The sequence below is a fragment of the Schistocerca piceifrons genome, chromosome 2 (genome assembly GCF_021461385.2).
Source record: "Schistocerca piceifrons isolate TAMUIC-IGC-003096 chromosome 2, iqSchPice1.1, whole genome shotgun sequence".
Taxonomy (NCBI): domain Eukaryota; kingdom Metazoa; phylum Arthropoda; class Insecta; order Orthoptera; family Acrididae; genus Schistocerca; species Schistocerca piceifrons.
This window is the reverse complement of record NC_060139.1, coordinates 969296148-969314470: the sequence shown is the minus strand read 5'-3', so window position 1 is coordinate 969314470 and position 18323 is coordinate 969296148.

Sequence of the window (18323 nt, the reverse complement as noted above, 5' to 3'; positions counted from 1 at the left end):
CTCGGGAAAGATCTCCCTCAAAAAGACCGTGACGTATCTATAGATACAACAATACTCTCTACTTTGTCGTATACGCATTCATTATCTCGTTACAACTATATATCCTTCACATCAACAAGACGTCCTCAGTCACAAACGTCCTTAGATGGTGCAGTCTGCTTAAATTTCTGTATCACTGAATTCGCTAGGTCACATAATATTCCTTTTGTCCATCTGTAAGTACATTTTGTATCTGCTTCTATCGGTATTATTACTATTATTATTTGGAAATAAACCTATTAGGGCTACAAAAAGTACTTATAGGTCGGCATTTGCCTTCCCTTGTTCCCATATTTCTTTCATTCTCTTCCTATGGGCGTCCTTTCTCTCTTCACAGCATGTTGTCCCAGTATTCTTTTCGGCTTTTCGTGTACGTCAATTTGCCGTTTGTGAGTATTGAATCTGAAGATTTTGAGCAGTATTTTCTGGCAATTTTGGGATCAGTTTTGATCAATAAATTTTACCTTGCCCATTTTGGCTTTGCGCCTGCTGTCAAAAAGCTTACTATTTGTTTTTTAAGTTTGTCTGGGTGCATTTTTTTCAGTATGTCTACAGAATCTTAATCTGCCGGTTTCTAATGTCACTACGGATGTTTGTGTATTATTTGATTTTCTGATTGCATCTGTCTAATGTAGATCCCCTACAACTTTTGGGCGTAAAAATTATCTTAGGATTTTGCGTTGCTTTTCCTCAGTGGCTTTATTGACCGTTTTCCTGTTCAAACATAGTTTTTCTGATCCACAAAAGTATTACTATTATTATTATTATTGCTGTGGCCAGTAGCAGGGAAAGCAACAGTAGTAGTATTACCATTAACGCTATTAGTTCGTAGTCAGTTTATTGTCATTACATAGATTCATTTATTTTTAATTCTATTAATACCATTTTATTACTTTTGGCATATTAAAAATGTAGGAAGGGATCAGAAAGGTCTAATATGATGAGTTTAAATAAACAAGTAAATAAGTTGGAGACGTTGCACAAACCTGGACAACAAAGATGGGGAAAGGAATTGGTTGTGTGCTGTCGATAGGAACCCTCCCGGTGGTTAAGGAAACCACAGAGCAGCGACAAGCGAGGAGCTTAAACGACGGCGCTCCTCTTTGGAGGTCGCATGGCTTTACCTCTATGACACCTCGTTATGTTCAGCTCATACTGCAATTGATGAAGCTAATTACATTACTGTACGAGCGGCTGTCGCGCATAGGAACGTCTGTATTTCCCATTTTTCCTGAATATGGACCCGTCCGTACAAGAACGTATCTTTCCTAGGGTGATCCCCCACATGTGCATGTTCCTCTTACGTACCTTTGTTTCCACGTCACATGCAGGCTATGCCACCAGTAACCTTCCAACGTCACAGTGGGCAGTATCCATGATGTTTTGGCCTATCAGTGTGAGAGATTGCAGGGCATTCTCACTTTTGACACAGTGTCATGCTACTTAGTGTTTATAGGAAAGGTGATCATTATTCCGTGGTTGCTACATTTGATACGATCTGACTTCATTGATGTGATGAAATGGGTGGCAGTATTTAACGCTCTTACTATTGTGCTCCTTCCCCCCCATGAACCATGGACCTTGCCGTTGGTGGGAAGGCTTGCGTGCCTCAACGATACAGATAGCCGTACCGTAGGTGCAACCACAACGGAGGGGTATCTGCTGAGAGGCCAGACAAACATGTGGTTCCTGAAGAGGGGTAGCACCCTTTTCAGTAGTTGCAAGGGCAACAGTCTGCTCCTGTAACACTAACCAATACGGCCTTGCTGTTGTGGCACTGCGAACGGCTGAAAGCAAGGGGAAACTACAGCCGTAATTTATACCGAGGGCATGCAGCTTTACTGTATGATTAAATGATGATGGCGTCCTCTTGGGTAAAATATTCCGGGGGTAAAATAGTCCCCCATTCAGATCTCCGGGCGGGGACTACTGAAGAGGATGTCGTTATCTGGAGAAAGAAAACTGGCGTTCTACGGATCGGAGCGTGGAATGTCAGATCCCTTAATCAAGCAGGTAGGTTAGAAAATTTAAATAGGGAAATGGATAGGTTAAAGTTAGATATAGTGGGAATTAATGAAGTTCGGTGGCAGGAGGAACAAGACTTTTGGTCAGGTGAATACAGGGTTATAAATACAAAATCAAATAGGGTTAATGCAGGAATAGGTTTAATAATGAATAGGAAAATAGGAATGCGGGTAAGCTACTACAAACAGCATAGTGAACGCATTGTTGTGGCCAAGATAGACACGAAGCCCACGCCTACTACAGTAGTACAAGTTTATATGGCAACTAGCTCCGCAGATGACGAAGAAATTTATAAAATGTATGATGAGATAAAAGAAATTATTCAGGTAGTGAAGGGAGAAGAAAATTTAATAGTCGTGGGTGACTGGACTTCGGGAGTAGGGAAAGGAAGAGAAGGAAACATAGTAGGTGAATATGGATTGGGGCTAAGAAATGAAAGAGGAAGCCGCCTGGTAGAATTATGCGCAGAGCATAACTTAATCATAGCTAACACTTGGTTCAAGAACCATAAAAGAAGGTTGTATATATGGAAGAATCCTGGAGATGCTAGAAGGTATCAGATAGATTATATAATTGCAAGACAGAGATTTAGGAACCAGGTTCTAAATTGTAAGACATTTCCAGGGGCAGATGTGGACTCTGACCACAATCTATTGGTTATGACCTGTAGATCAAAACTGAAGAAACTGCAAAAAGGTGGGAATTTAAGGAGATGGGACCTGGATGAACTGAAAGAACCAGAGGTTGTACAGAGTTTCAGGGAGAGCATTAGGGAATAATTGACAGGAATGGGGGAAAGAAATACAGTAGCAGAAGAATGGGTAGCTTTGAGGGATACAATAGTGAAGGCAGCAGAGGATGAAATAGATAAAAAGACGAGGGCTAGTAGAAACCCTTGGGTAACACAAGAAATATTGAATTTAACTGATGAAAGGAGAAAATATAAAGATGCAGTAAATGAAGCAGGCAAAAAGGAATACAAACGTCTCAAAAATGAGATCGACAGGAAGTGCAAAATGGCAAAGCAGGCATGGCTAGAGGACAAATGTAAGGATGTAGAGGCCTATCTCACTGGGGGTGAGATAGATACTGCCTCGTTTGGAGAAAGGAGAACCACTTGCAAGAATATCAAGAGATCATATGGGAACCCAATTCTAAGCAAAGAAGCGAAATCAGAAAGGTGGAAGGAGTATATAGAGGGTCTATACAAGGGCGATGTACTTGAGGACAATATTATGGAACTGGAAGAGGATGTAGATGAAGATGAAATGGGAGATATGATACTGCGTGAAGAGTTTGGCAAAGCACTGAAAGACCTGAGTCGAAACAAGGCCCACGGAGTAGACACCATTCCATTAGAACTACTGACAGCCTTGGAAGAGCCAGTCCTGACAAAACTCTACCATCTGGTGAGCAAGATGTATGAGACAGTCGAAATACCATCAGACTTCAAGTAGAATATAATAATTCAAATCCCAAAGAAAGCAGGTGTTGACAGATGTGAAAATTACCGAACTATCAGTTTAATAAGTCACAGCTGCAAAATACTAACGCGAATTCTTTACAGACGAATGAAAAACTGATAGAAGCCGACCTCGGGGAAGATCAGTTTGGATTCAGTAGAAATGTTGGAACACGTGAGGCAATACTGACCCTACGACTCATGTTAGAAGAACGATTAAGGAAAGCAAACCTACGTTTCTAGCATTTTCAGACTTAGAGAAAGCTTTTGACAATATTGATTAGAATACTCTCTTTCAAATTCTGAAGGTGGCAGGGGTAAAATACAGGGAGCGAAAGGCTATTTACAATTTATACAGAAAGCAGATGGCAGTTATAAGAGTCGAGGGGTATGAAAGGGAAGCAGTGGTTTGGAAGGGAGTGAGACAGGGATGTAGCCTACCCCCGATGTTATTCAATCTGTATATTGAGCAGGCAATAAAGGAAACAAAAGAAAAGTTCGGAGTAGGTATTAAAATCCATGGAGAAGAGATAAAAACTTTGAGGTTCGCCGATGACATTGCAATTCTGTCAGAGACAGCAAAGGACTTGGAAGAGCAGTTGAACTGAATGCACAGTGTCTTGAAAGGAGAGTATAAGATGAACATCAACAAAAGCAAAACGAGGATTATGGATTGTAGTCGAATTAAGTCGAGTGATGCTGAGGGAATTAGATTAGGGAATGACACACTTAAAGTAGTAAAGGAGTTTTGCTATTTGGGGAGCAAAATGACTGATGATGGTAGAAGTAGAGAGGATATAAAACGTAGACTGGCAATGGCAAGAAAAGCGTTTCTGAAGAAGAAAAATTTGTTAACATCGAGTATAGATGTAAATGTCAGGAATTAGTTTCTGAAAGTATTTGTATGGAGTGTAGCCATGTATGGAAGTGAAACTTGGACGATAAATAGTTTAGACAAGAAGGGAATATAAGCTTTCGAAGTGTGGTGCTACAGAAAAATGCTGAAGATAAGATGGGAAGATCACATAACTAATGAGGAGGTATTGAATAGAAATGGGGAGAAGAGGAGCTTGTGGCACAACTTGACTAGAAGAAGGGATCGGTTGGTAGGACATGTTCTGTGGCATAAAGGGATCACAAATTTAGCATTGGAGGGCAGCATGGAGGGTAAAAATCGTAGAGGGAGACCAAGAGATGAATACACTAAGTATATTCAGAAGGATGTAGGCTGCAGTAGGTACTTGAAAATGAAGAAGCTTGCACAGGATAGAGTAGCATGGAGGGCTGCATCAAACGAGTCTCAGGACTAAAGACCACAACAACAACAACGGACCAAATCACTTTCTTTCATTATGTTTCTGGTTAACGTGTATGGTGTTTCAGTTTTTTCAACAGTTGTACTGCTATCAAGGAAACGGCGTTAAAAGATTGACCACTTACGTACAAATGACAGTTTATAGTTTTTTAAAATGGGAAGAACATACAAAAACGCTGTTTTGCTCTAATTTTTTCCAATTTCTCTTATCTTTTGTTAATATATGACATCTCTTTGTATAATGAAAACACACGATATGCTACCAAAATATGTAGCGGCCTACTTTTTACATCTGCTATTTGTATTTTAACCGTGGTCTGCTCATATGTCTGGTACTTTCACGATCATCACTTGGTTCCATAATTACCGAGGATGTGCTGGATGTGGTTCTTATACTCTGTAGATATGGCATGTATGAATTTCATTATGTGCTTTGCAATTTTTTAATTTTACCATGATACTCATTACGTGTGCCATCCTGAGGAAGTTCATTGCTTTTGAAGTGGAACGCTTCACAGAGAATATTGGTGACTATCTTCGATGATTTTGTTAATATCGATAAATGTAGTCCGCTAAGAAACATCAAATCTAAGTACTGTACATCAGTACACATACAGCTACCACTTGCAGCAATAAATCATTTCAGTTATCCAGATACGACGCACTTTATACAGCACAATATAATGAGACATTAGAGGCCTAGTCTTACTCTCACTGATATCTGTGCCCTGAGTGGATCCCAGAAGACGGCTGTTATAAAGGACTGTTGATTTTACGCGTGTCCTTATTCAGAACTTTGCGCAAAGCTTTCTGTAACCGTTAGTCTGTTTAACCAAGATGAACGCAGCACCCACTATATGTGAACTAGGTGGGTTCGATATTCATCATCGTACTTTGTTTTTCCCATTGTGTTCTTACACAGCTTTTCTCTCTCTCTCTCTCGTTCATTATTAATTTTCTTTTTAAACAAAGTTTTCTCTTGTGGATCTTAATTTCTTCTCCTCTTGGCGCTTTTACTATCACTTTTCACTTGTATAAGAAATAACAAGTAATGCATCCATCTGGATGGATGAGCTATTAAAGGGTGTGCAAGAAAAGATAAAGTAAAAAATACACAAACGTCCACCGACGAAAAATAGTGTACCCATTAAATGAGAAAATACTGGACAAATTTACCCGAATTTTCACTTTTATCACTTGCACTACAAGATGGAGAACTCTCAATACTTTTAGAGTATCATCTTAAGTGCTCAGAAATATTTAATGACCTTAAACTTGACGAATATAGACAAAGTGAAAGGCAGTGTCCATGAAGTGGGAAACTACATACATTCTCGGAAACTCACTGGTACCGGCGGAGGTTCGTGTCCTCCCTCGGGCATGGTTGTGTGTGTTTGTCCTTAGGATAATTTAGGTAAAGTAGTGTGTAAGCTTAGGGACTGATGACCATAACAGTTAAGTCCCATAAGATTTCACACACATTTGAACATTTTTCGGTTCAAAAGCTTTCTAAGGTTCAATGCAAACATATTATCCACGAGTTTTTCCAAATGGCTTGCTCATAAGGACGTAGAAGTAAATGATAAATTAAGTTCTGGACTAGATGTAAGTGATTCTCTCAACACCGCTATGTCGGAGCAAGACAACTGCAGCGAATCCATAAAATCCAAATTAATTCAAATCAAACTCGCTGTAAATGAAGATTTGCCGGAATGACGTGAAAGGGTAAATGCACAAATAATAAACTTGCAACAAGCATTGTCTACAGTCAAGGGTATGGTTCAAGACACCCCAACGATTGCTAACAGAGTACCACGACAGTTACGGCATCCTAAAGCCGCAGATCACATCCCATATGGTAACGAAACAAATTTCAATAACTTATCGCAAAATCGTATACCATATGAAGTAGCGACAGCACCATCACTCTCTTCTGTGATGTTTGAGGGAAGTTTCCTCAAACATAGAAAATTCCAAGTCTTTATACCCGGGAAAAAAATACTCCAAATGCTATTGTGTTTATATGAGCTTTGAAAGATGTGTCATCACAGTGTTGGGATGAACAACAAAAATTTCGTTTCACAAGTGGATACATACGAGATGCGTAGCATCGTGGACCACTGGCACAGTAGAACCCTGTCAAAGCTAAGAGCAGCTTGAAAGAGCATTGTTATCTGAATATTGATCAAGAGGCAATGAAGAGATCTTAAGGCAAAGAGAACTTTAGTCGATGTATTTCCATAAGAAACAGGGTAGTCTCCACAGATACACAGGAATATTTACACGAAACTCGTGCTGGGGGGAGCTGCTTTCTCTCAAAGATGTGTTAACAATTCTGAAAGCGAACTTACCTTTCGATATTCGTGAGGCACTTGTGCATTTGCCTGAAGAGGATCTAGAATATTTTACGTCTGTTCTGGATTCATGACGACATTAAGGTCTATAACCATAACAATAATGGCCACTATAGCGCTCTGCATTCAGTGAGGATATGAAGGTACATAACCACAACAACAACGGACACAATAGTGCCCCGCATTCAAGTCAGCCGCGTCCGCCAAACCATGGCACCGGGCGTCCTAATGGCTATCGCGCCACTCCTGTGACGCCACCTTCTACTTCACGCAGGTATTATGCGCGCCACTCAGACCACAGCCCACTGAATTCGAATAGTAATAACAGCAGAAAGTACAATAACAATTTGTACCACGCTGTTTACGAAGGTAAGGGGACTAGACAAAATTTTTGAAATAACAACAACAGTTACTGAAATCCAAGCAAAGAAAATCAGAACCTAGGAAATGTAGTCAATGCCTACCCGCAGACTAGTTACATACGACGTGCGCTAATGCTAGTTGGCCAAATCGAGGATATTCGGTAAACATTGTTGAAGTTATCAATTAACCACCTCCAACTACCTGTAATGAAGTTTCATCAATGTAATTCTGACCTCATTAAGTCCTCCGATGATGATCGCATCAAGTATTGGGGCCACTCAAGACCTCAAGACAGTCACATAGATCTGTTAAGGAATACTGACAGATCTGATGTCAGAGACGACTTAATTAGCATCAACCTAAAAATACCAACCAAACACTGGTTTTTAGTGGAAGCCTCAATACGAAATAGTATTGGGTACAGGTGCCTCTATTAATTTCTTCTCACAGAACTTGTGAATTAACATGTGTAGTAGGAAAATAAGCGACAGTATCTACCAACAGAAAATATATGTGTTGTTCGTCGGGAGGACTGATTTAGAGATTAAAAATGGGGAGACAGACATCAGAGAAAAAACTTTTTGGTCATTGATTGCCAGGGAAACGGTTGTAAAAACTGTTGCGAAAAACACCAAATGTTTCGAAGATTGCATTTATAACACAGATGTAGCAGCTACGAAATCACCTCTTCCGTAAGTTTTAATTATAATGTTAAGAAAATTGGACGCCTAGGAATAGACTTGCGACGATGAACAAAGCAGCGTACGCTAGCTATTCAGTTTAGCAAAGCTGTATTCCGTGTCCTTGTTATACAACAAACTCTTTCACTGTGTCAGTTGGACTGTGGACTCCATATGGTTCCTTTGTTGACGAGTCACGGCTGTTACTCGTCACGCAGTGGCAGCTCTCCTTCTGTGCTTTGTGGTAAGTAGTAATGGCTGAAGAATTAAAAAAAAGTACAAATAGTAATTGGCGCTCCAAATGGCTAGTCCGCAGCTCGTGGTCGTGCGGTAGCGTTCTTGCTTCCCCCGCCCGAGTTCCCGGTTCAAAAATGGTTCAAATGGCTCTGAGCACTATGGGACTTAACAGCTGAGGTCATCAGTCCCCTAGAGCTTAGAACTACTTAAACCTAACTAACCTAAGGACATCACACACATCCATGCCCGAGGCAGGATTCGAACCTGCGACCGTAGCAGTCGCGCGGTTCCAGACTGTGCGCCTAGAACCGCTAGACCACCGCGGCCGGCCCGGGTTCCCGGGTTCGATTCCCGGCGGGGTCAGGGATTTTCTCTGCCTCGTGATGACTGGGTGTTGTGTGATGTCCTTAGGTTAGTTAGGTTTAAGTAGTTCTAAGTTCTAGGGGACTGATGACCATAGATGTTAAGTCCCATAGTGCTCAGAGCCATTTGAACCATTTTTGAACCATCGAAATGGCTATACTAATACCTTGACGACTACGTTCCATTTCGTAGATGACGTCTTGTATGAAGTTGTAAAATTTGGTGTACTAATTCTTTTGTGTTCATAACAATGCATTCTCTAAGTTCTGTGAGAGAATGCGTTTACTTGTATCTCTCTATGGTAACTGCAGTCAAACTCGGCTTCATGATGACAATGCGCAGAGAATACTCAAGAGTCCAGTATAGCCATGGAAATTTCGCTGAGAACCATGCCTAAGCCTAATAGGTACATGTTCGTTGAATAATTGGCGCCTTACTGCGACTGCCTGCTAGACTCTAATTTTATATACTTCAGTTACACTTTAGTGTGATGTCACATTCAAGACTATCGCTGGTAATTTACTTAATTCTTTTTACATGTCCTCCTAAATAACTTAAGTGAAATGAATTTGCTACAAAAATTCAAGTTTTAGTTCGTACTCTAATAAACTTGTCCTTGATGATTTTTTAAACCATAAAATTTTTCCGTTTCCGTTGTATGTGTGATCACTGAGAAATTCTTATACAGGGTAAACTTATATCTTTGTTCGTCATAGTTTTAGCATATGGTTATGGACCACTGTCAAGTGTGCAGAGATATATAATTCTAATAGAACAGGTTTTAACTTCGCTTATTATTAACTATGTCATAGATAATTATATAGCATTAAATATATGCTAGTTTGCAACTGATAATGCTTCTAATGGGACTCATGGGAACCACGAATCTTCTGTCTTTGTTACTTCTCTAATTAATTTAGTATGGGATGTTAGGAGCTCTGGTTATCATTTATTGTGTATCTCAAGTATGGAAGATGTCATTTTCACTATCAGCTTAAGCTCACCTTCCTAATATGTCACAGGGAGGTTCAAAGGTCTTGAAAAGGAACACACTTCACTGTAAACTAACCTACAAAGATGTGCTTACGCAACAATCCTATTTACCTTACTTGATGCCTAAGAATAGCGTGTTCTTAGTAACTGGCAGGTAGTCTATTGAATTATTGGAATGTATGACATGATTTACAGCATAACATTGTACCACTATAGGTGACAGCATGCCGCAGTCAGGAGACTCCACCTGGCCCTCCTGGAGTAACTGAAGGGCCACAGCCAATTGGCCCACCTGGCCCACCAACCGGAGGTCCTGATCCAACAGGTCAACCTACAGGAGGTCCTGAAACAACTGGCCCACCTGGCACACTAACTGGAGGTCCTGAACCAACAGGTCTACCTAATGGAGGCCCTGAATCAACTGACCCACCAGGCCCACCAACTGGCGGTCCTGAACCAACAGGGAACCTACTGGAGGTCCTGAACCTACTGGTGAACCTCAGTCTACTGCAGGACCTCAGCCTACTGGACCACCAAGGCCACCTTCTAGGGGACCTTATGATTTTTGGCGTGGTGTGTTCTGAGGATTCTGCATTAGTACAACTTTAAGATATCAGCAGTTTTCGTCCATGCCACTTGTGATGAACAGTTTCAGAATTTACCGATGAAACTCATTATAAATCATTGTACAAAATGGTTCAAATGGCTCTGAGCATGGGACTTAACATCTGAGGTCATCAGTCCCCTAGAACTTAGAACTACTTAAACCTAACTAACCTAAGGACATCACACACATCCATGCCTGAGGCAGGATTCGAACCTACGACCGTAGCAGTCGTGCGGTTCCAGACTGAAGCGCCTAGAACCGCTCGGCCACCGCGGCCGGCAATCATTGTACATCTCACTGTAAATTTCCTTCTCATTAAAGTAGCAATAAAAATCTCCATCAGTATTAAGTATTTTCATGTCCTGTGAACTGTACAGAGAACCCTTTTGGTAAATAACAAAAGATGTAACTACTAAGGGTCCAGTGTTAGTTTTGGCTTAGTTTCATTGATGCCAGGACTCCCTCCCCCTCCTCTCCAGGCAGTGAAAGTACATGCCTCCCTCTGCTGCCTCTGTCATTGTTAGAGGGCCAGTGTGAAATAATTTTAATATTGTGGCCAGCAACAATGCATGGCATTCCGTCAGTTTCGAAGACTATAAAATACAAAAATTGCTATCAGAAGATATGAAAGTTTGTTACACTGCACCACTAATAAGAGATAAAGTATGACGAGTAGCATATATTTTTCCAGTTTACCAACGTTATGTCAATCATATAAAATTGTTCATTAGGTACATTGTATCTAGTCAACATTTTCAATCACGCGACAAGCGTCAACTGCTACAAAGGGACAAATTGGAAGCCAAGGGGACTAAACCGCTAGGCGACAATGGATACGCGGCATATAATGTATATATTTGATTACAACTATATATGCATCTTTACATCGAGTAAAACAATGTCATTAGCAAGCAGTTTACGGAAGTCACTTTACAATGCTGTACGATAAGGTATTTCTTTACAAAACAAAGTGTAACAGATCTTTTAGGTGGTCGAATATAGTACGTTGGGAGAACACGCTGAGGGGCGCTAGAGTACATGAGGGCAACAGTCTATTTTTGACCACTGAAAAGATCTGTGACACAATGTTTTGTAAAGAAATACTTTTTATGAAACATTGGAAAATGATTTCTGTGAATTCCTTATTGGTGAAATTTTTTGATACGATTTAACGAAGAAACTGTAGTTACAATTAAATATATGCATCGTTTACCACGTATCCGGTGCCACCTAGCGATTTACTCCACTTGGCTTCGTTTGTCCCCTCGTAATTGTGTATGTTAACGAGATAGAATGTATCTGATGAACAATTTTATGTGACTGACATAACACTGGTAAGCTATAAAACACTACGGTACTCGTCATACTATGTCTCTTATCAATGGTGAAATGTAACATACTTTCATATCTTCTGATACTTGCTGTTGGTGGGGAGGCTTGCGTGGCTCAGCGATACAGATAGCCCTACCGTGGGTGCAAACACAACGGAGGCGTATCTGTTGAGAGGCCATACAAACGTATGGTTCCTGAAGAGGGGCAGCAAGCAGCCTTTTCAGTAGTTGCAGGGCGTCTGGATGATTGATCTGGCTTGGCAACATCAACCAAGACGGCCTTGCTGTGCTGGTACTGCGAACGGCTGAAAGCAAGGGGTTCAAATGGTTCAAATGTCTCTGAGCACTATGGGACATCTGAGGTCATCAGTCCCCTCGAACTTAGAACTACTTAAACCTAACTAACCTAAGGACATCACACACATCCATGCCCGAGGCAGGATTCGAACCTGCGAACGTAGCGGTCGCGCGGTTCCAGACTGAAGCGCCTGGAACCGCTCGGCCACACCGGCCGGCAAAGCAAGGGGAAACTACAGCTGTAATTTTTCCCGATGGCGTGCCGCTTCATTGTATGGTTAAATGATGATGGCATCCTCTTGTGTAAAATATTCAGGAGGTAATATAATCCCCCATTCGGATCTCCAGGCGGGGACTACGCGGGACGACGTCGTTATCAGCAGAAAGGAAACAGGCGTTGTATGGATAGGAGCGTGGAATGTCAGATCCCTTAATCGGGCAGGTAGGTTAGAAAATTTAAAGAGGGAAATTGATAGTTTAAATTTAGATATAGTGGGAATTAGTGAAGTTTGGTGGCAGGAGGAAAAAGACTTCTGACCAGGTGAATACAGGAATATAAATACAAACTCAACTAGGGGTAATGCAGGAGTAGGTTTAATAATGAATAAAAAAATAAGAGCGCGGGTAACCTACTACGAACAGCATAGTGAATGCATTACTGTAGCCATTGTAACAAAGATAGACACGAAACCCACACCTACCACAGTAGTACAAGTATATATGCCAACTAGACGAAGAGAGTGAAGAAATGTATGATGAAATAAAAGAAATTGTGCAGGTAGTGAAGGGAGATGAAAATTTAGTAGTCATGGGGGACTGGAATTCGATAGTAGGAAATGGAAGTGAAGGAAAAGTAGTAGGTGAACATGGAATGGGGGTAAGGAATGAAAGAGGCGGCCGCCGGGTAGAATTTTGCAGAGAGCGTAGCTTAATCATCGCTAACACATGGTTTAAGAATCATGAAAGAAGGTTGTATACGTGGAAGACGCCTGGAGACACAGGAAGGTTTCAGATAGATTATGTAATGGTAAGACAGAGATTTAGAAACCAGGTTTTAAATTGTAAGACATTTCCCGGGGGATATGTGGACTCTGATCACAACCTATTGTTTATGAACTGCAAATTAAAACTGAAGAAACTGTAAAAAGGAAGGAATTTTAAGAGATGGGACCTGGATAAATTGAAAGAACCAGAGGATGTAGAGAGTTTCAGACAGAGCATTAGGGAACAATTGACAAGAATGGGGGAAAGAAATACAGTAGAAGAAGAATGGGTAGCTATGAAATAGTGAAGGCAGCAGAGGATGAAGTAGGCGAAAAGACGAGGGCTAGTAGAAAGCCTTGGATAACAGAAGAGATATTGAATGTAATTGATGAAAGGAGAAAATATAAAAATGCAGTAAATGAAGCAGGCAAAAAGGAATACAAAACGTCTTAAAAATGAGATTGACAGAAAGTCCAAAATGGCTGAGCAGGGATGGCAAGAGGACAAATGTAAGGTTGTAGAGCCATATATCACTAGGGGCAAGGTATATACTGCTTACAGAAAATTAAAGGGACCTTTAGAGAAAAGAGATCAACTTGTATGAATATCAAGAGCTCAGATGGTAAACCAGATCTCAGCAATGAAGGGAAAGCAGAAAGGTGGCAAGAGTATATAGAGGATCTCTACACTGGCGATATACTTGAGGACAATATTATGAAAATGGAAGAGGATGTAGATGAAGATGATATGTGAGATATGATACTGCGTGAAGAGTTTCACAGGGCACTGAGAGACCTAAGTCGAAACAAGGCCTCGGGAGTAGACAACATTCCATTAGAACTACTGATAGCCTTGCGAGAGCCAGCCATGACAAAATTATTCCATCTGGTGAGCAAGATATATGAGATAGGCGAAATACCCTCAGACTTCAAGAAAAATATAATAATTCCAATCCCAAAGAAAGCAGGTATTGATAGATATGAAAATTACCGAAGTATCAGTTTAATAAGCCACGGCTGCAAAATACTAACACTGATTCTTTACAGAGGAATGGAAAAAACTGGTAGAAGCTGACCTCGGGAAAGATCAGTTTGGATTCCGTAGAAATGTTGGAACACTGTTGGAATACTGACCCCACGACTTATCTTAGAAGACAGATTAAGGAAAGGCAAACCTACGTTTCTAGCATTTGTAGACTTAGATAAAGCTTTTGACCGGAATACTCTCTTTCAAATTCTGAAGGTGGCAGGAGACAAACACAGGGAGCGAAAGGCTATTTACAATTTGTACAGAAACTAGACGGCAGTTGTAAGAGCCGAGGGGCATGAAGGGGAAGCAGTGGTTGGATAGGAAGTGAGACACGGTTGTAGCCTATCCTCAATGTTACTCAACTTGTATGTGGAGCAAGCAATAAAGGAAACAAAGGAAAAATTTGGAGTAGGAACAAAGTCCATGGAGAAGAAATAAAAACTTTGAGGTTTGCTGATGACATTGTGATTCTGTCAGAGACAGCGAAGGACCTGGAAGAGCAGTTGAACGGAATGGACAGTGTCTTGATAGGAGGATATAACATGAACATCAACAAAAGGAAAACAACGATCATGGAATGTAGCCGAATCAAATCAGGTGATGCTGAGGGAATTAGATTAGCAAATGAGACACTTAAAATAGTAGATGAGTTTTGCTATTTGGGGAGCAAAATAACTGATGATGGTCGAAGTAAAGGGGAAATAAAATGTAGACTGGCTATGGCAAGGAAAGCGTTTCTGGATAAGAGAAATTTGTTAACATCGAGTATTGATTTAAGTGTCAGGAAGTCTTGTCTGAAAGTATCTGTATTGAGTGTAGCCATCCATGGAAGTGAAATATGGACGATAAACAGTGTAGACAAGAAGAGAACACAAGCTTTCGAAATGTGGTGCTGCAGAAGAATGCTGAAGATTACATGGGTAGGTCACGTAATTAAAGAGGAGGTACTCAATGGAATTGGGGAGAAGAGGAATTTGTGGCAGAACTTGGAGGAGGGATCGGTTGGTAGGACACGTTCTGAGGCATCAAGGGATCACCAGTTTAGTATTGAAGGGCAGCGTGGAGTGTAAAAATCGTAGAGAAAGACGAAGAGATTAATACACTAAGCAGATTCAGAAAGATGTAGGTTGCAGTAGCTACATGGAGATGAAGAAGTTTGCACGGGATAGAGTAGCATGGAGAGCTGCATCACAACGGTCTCCAGACTGAAGGCCACAACAACAACAGCCTTCGCAACTGGCGGAATGTCGAAATGCTTTTAAATGTTTTTAGGAATACTAAAAGTGTGGTCAAGTCATAAGAGAAGTTATTAAACGCAACGATAGCTAGCGCACAGCTCAGTCCTCCCCTTCTTAAACAGAAACAGGAAGGGAGGACGGGGAATCGCTACCAGACGTCTCCTAAGGACACAGTTTCTTTACCAATTTCAGTTGGCTGTTATGTGTCCTAACAATCTGGCACTAGATTCATTCTGGACTAGGAATGTGGCTGGGTAAAGTAACTTGGTCACCTCTTAGAGACACAAGAAATGAGGCATCATCTCAGATGTAATCTTTTCGGTGTCCCTACTCAGCACCGAATTTTTTTTTTAGATAAACCAAATTACCAACTCGCAGACTGATGGGACGCCCACCCCTGTTATATCCAGCAGACTCCTTCCTATGCGCTCCCAAAATGTTGTTTCCAGATGCTTCCCAGTTTAGCTTCATCATCCCTAGGATTGCCCCAACACAAAATTCGTTGATCTAATCAGACGAAAATTCCCGCGGCTCTTCTTCTTGTTTAAATGTACAGCTTAAGATATCGACAGTCTGGTTGTCACTCGCCCTAAAATGCCAGACCTCAGAATAGAACGCATATATGTGAACTGCTCACGTCGCTAATATACCCACTCTTTATGCGCGTACCAAAACTCAAGACAACACTTGATTATCTGTCTCGAATAAGAAAGATCAGCCTGCAAATAAATCTTAAATCTCTCGACGCCAAACAAGACTGTTAGCCCCTCCAGTTCATTAACTGAATACCTTATTTCCGCCTCAGATAAAACTTGAATCATGCCTATGGGTTTCCTCTCGCTTTGAAGCAGAACTGCTGCTATATCAGAACTTAATGTATCAGTTTGTAATACAACTTTGTGTTCAATGTTAGTCACTCCCAACACCGGGCATTAGCTGGAGCTGTTTTCGGAATGATTGAATGAAAGTCTGCTGTGATTCTCCCCAAACAAAGGGTTATACTTTCCATTTTAGGTGATCAGGTGGTGCGAGCAGTTGTGCAAAATTCAGCTGAAATTTACCAAAAACATTCGCCATCCTGTTGAACCTAGGTATATCTGTTTTACATCCAGGAATGGAAACCCGATGTACTCTAAGAGTTCACTGCTGGTCAATTTGCACCTCATCTTCTGAAACTACAGTAGAATGATGATTTGTGGTATATCAATAAAAAATAAAAAATGCAGCTACATCCCCTGGGCATGTATAATTATAAAGCATATTGCTAACTCTACCTTGGTATTTATGATGCTATATCTGTAATGTTATGTAAAGTGTGCAGATATCTAAAGTGTCTGCTTATCTTCTACATCTCTCAAGTCTGGTGTATCATGTAAACTAATGTGTGTTACTACATGTCACAGTAGTAGCATGTATATTACTGGACCACTTAGGAGATATAACAAATATGCTATGTCTGCCACTAACTGAGATCATGCAGTTATTTTTATTTTGCCTTTTATTTACTGAATGTTTTAAGCATATTCTATTGGGAACACAGTATACAGTATGAAATATGTTAAGTCACTGAATGCTCTCAGTTACTGGTAGGTGTAGTGTGTGCAGTATCTTTTGTGTATCTGTTACCCTTGTAAGTGCTCCAGTAATAAAATGCGGAACTACTGAGACAATTAGTACTACACATCAATTTTATTTATGGATTCTTCTGTTACTTCTTGGTAAAACAATTCCATGTTTAAGGTCGAATAGCAAATACACTGTTATTGTTCCATTGATTTCATACTAGGTTAAGGCTTATTGAGCGATTTTCAGAAAAGAACTAACTGGTGTCTGGAAGGGACCTAGTTCTTAGGTAACCAAACATTTTAAGCAAAGATAGAGACCACTTGCATGGAGTGCTATACATCAAACTTGTTTCTTAATGTTGAAATTATACTCTACACAATAGATAATATTAAACACAATAAATAATTAAACTTCACAATATTACAGGTCAAATGATTATAAAATTAAAGTTCGCTGGGTCCCTATATTGCCTGAGAAACACAATAATTAAAATACACTATCTTATAGTATTACAGGTTATATGGTGATGATTCCATAGTTTGTGAGGCTGTGAAATTGGTTGAAAACTGCCTGAACACTAGTAACTTATGGTGAGCAACAGACATGCTCTACATTGTAAATTACATTTATTTAGTGTGCGATATTACACACAGTACATCGTTAAAGTACACAATATTACCGTATTATAAGTTACATTGTTGAATTTTTTGAGGTAAGGAAGGTAAGGAAGAGGAAATTCTATTTTGCTTTTATTTTATATAGCAGTATGTGCCATTGTGGTGGGTTGTGGGAATGTGACTGGTTGATGGCATCATGTGAAGCTGGAAAGTGGGGATGTGCTCAGCTGTAATTTTTCATTTAGAACCACCTGGGGATTTTGAGCTAAATGTTTGTTCACTTCAGAACCTTCCAATGGGCTAGTTTTTTTTCCTGTGTTTGCTACACATATTACTTGTGTACTTAGTATCTGTGTCCTTCCTTCAGCACTTGTTCAGGAAAGTGGAGTCTGATTTATGTAATCTCCAGCTGCATTCATGTTCAATCAGGCTAGTTGTTACAGTCCACTAGTCTGAGCAATATACAGTTTATTGCAAGAGATTTTACAGACACTACTGTTACTTAATAAATCTGACAAATAAGCCAAAATTCTTAAATCAAGCAATTACAAAACTTCATTATATGTATGAGGCACCACAGCTCTTATCTTATTCAACAGCAAGGAGAAAACAGAGACGACGTCTGTGGCTGAGCTGTTCTAGGAGCTTCAGTCTGGAACTGCGCTGCTGCTATGGTCGCAAGTTCGAATCCTGCCTCAGGCATGGATGTTTGTGATGTCCTTAGGTTACTTAGGTTTAAGTAGTTCTAAGTCTAGGGGACTGATGACCTCAGATATTAAGTCCCATACTGCTTAGAGCCATTTGTACCATTTTTTGACAAAAC